This window comes from Miniopterus natalensis, chromosome 11 (genome assembly GCF_054644295.1).
Source record: "Miniopterus natalensis isolate mMinNat1 chromosome 11, mMinNat1.hap1, whole genome shotgun sequence".
NCBI lineage: Eukaryota > Metazoa > Chordata > Mammalia > Chiroptera > Miniopteridae > Miniopterus > Miniopterus natalensis.
In genome coordinates this window covers 73558521-73560746 of record NC_142091.1, presented here as the reverse complement: position 1 = coordinate 73560746, position 2226 = coordinate 73558521, and positions in this window count along the sequence as shown.

Here is a 2226-nt window from a genome sequence, read left to right as displayed (position 1 = left end):
GACCTGGGCTGCTACATCCCGGGACACCCCTGTTTCCTGCCGAAGGCGGAGAGATTGGGGAGGCACTCTCTGGGTGATGCTGGGCTTCCTGAAGGGCACTGTCACCCCCTAGGAAGGACTTCTGCTTGGCGGTGTCTCTGAGGAGCCCTGGGAGGTGACCGGTGGGCGCTGATCCAGCCGGGAGGGAGGGAGCGCAGGTTGTTGATGCCTATCTGCTCCAGCTCCGTCGGCCTGGGGAGGGCGGGTCTGTGTCTGCAGCTGGTTTGGGAGTGGGGGAGTGGCACTGGGAACTCTTGCATCACAAATTCTTTGGATGTTATAATGGCTTTCCCAAGATTTCCTTATCTTACAGTTTTTACCCATCAACCAGCATACACAGGATTAGGATTTCTCTTTTGTCCTGGTTGTATCATCAGAAGCCCAGAAAACCCCATGAAAATGACAGATCTGAAAATCAAACTCACATAGAAGGCTCAAGCCCAATAGGAGGCTCAGGCTATTGGGATATCTGGGGGTGGCTGCGGATGAAGGAGCCCACCTTGGGATGTGAGGAGAACACTGCTGTGTTATTGTCAGTAAGAAATTCCCTCTAAATACTCTCCTCTTGGAGAGAAAGGAATGGAACCAAGGGCTTAAGTTGGAGTATATGTAGGTGCCCTAGTTAGAAGGTTGTCTGTCTGTCTGTTTAATTAATAGATAGTTCCATGGTGTGGGACAGCAAGGTCACGCATAGCCCTGAATGTGAGCAAGGCTAGCCCGGGGCCCTGGAAAAGTGGTGACAAAGTGTTCAGATGCATGCTGGCCTGGATCAGAAAGAGAGTGAAATATTGAAGTGGCATCCCAAATATTAGTTCTAAAAGACAAACAGAGTGGAAGGGGAGAACGCCTTTAGATCCAGCCAGGGTGGCCCAGCCCCAGATGAATGATGTCACCCACGTGTGCCTCGTAGGAGCCCCTGCGGCTGTTTTGGATTTGTAGTCACATGCGGGACAATACTGCTGACAGCACGGCTTCCTGTATTGTACCTACCCTGTCAGCAAGACACTGTTTACACCATTTGTTTGCCAAATTGCGCTAAATGTGCAATATCTTTTAAGTTCAATGGAATTAATGTTTAGAAATACTGTAATAGAAAGGGCTAGAACAGCACTACAGCAAACAGTGATTACTGAGATTAGAGTGCTTTGAACTTGAGCGTCAGAGAACCTTGTGAATTTGTAGGAATTAACCGGGACAGGTACCCATCTCTTAGAAGAAGCATGTAGGCTCCTAAAGGGTGTCCGCACTGTGTAAGGGGGATTTCAGGGAGCAGACCGAGGAGGAAAGGAAAGGGGTAAAATGTCAGAAGACATCCCTGAGTACCAGAAGTCATCATCTCCCTCTGCGAAACTCTGGGGGCTGCATCGCTTGGGTCAGCGGCCGGGCAGAAGGGTAAACGGTGAGGAGGAAATGCACGGGGCAGCCTCTGGAGGAAGGGTTCAGGGACGAATGCCCAGTAGCAGCCTCTTTGATTTTAAAGGTGGAATAGTTGAACCCCAGACCTCACTGTAAGATGTGAATAGTCACTCCAAATTTATAAGCCCATTAAACTCATATTTTGGACTGTCTACACATCTGGCTTTAGGGAAAACACAGAATGCTTCTAGCTACGCCTTCTCAAACCACTTGGCTCACTGTTTTTTCTTCTAATTACTCTAATGAGCGTCTCTGTTATTTACAAAGTTTGGGTAAGGCAGGGCAGGGGGATTTGTACCTGACCCTTTCAAGAGGGGTCAGAGTCAGCCTAGCTTTTGAACTCAGTCTGAACACACGCGCGCGTGCTCACACACACACTCTCTCACACTCGCACTCACACAATCAGCTCTCTGTCTGACTTGCTGTGGCCACCGAGCCAGGGTCAGGGTTTTTGCGTTTGGGCTCCTTTGTTGACTTTCTGGTGAAGAGTGGCTAGTTCACCTACAGGCCCCTCCTCCCGGTTCTCGTTTTGTTAAGTCTGCAGGCTTCTGCCCTTTTCTTTTCCTTTCTTTCCTTCCTTGGATGTTGGGAAGATCCAGATCATGGTCCTACAGTACTTTGAGTGCCTTCGAGAAGAGGGCAACCTGACTGGCCATTCCATTGGGGCAGCTCACAAAGCCCCAGGCCAGCGCTTCCATCCGCTACCCTGGGGAGGCTGCCCAAAGGAAGGAGATGCTCTGGGCAGCACCTCATGGCACTGTTGGCGGGAGC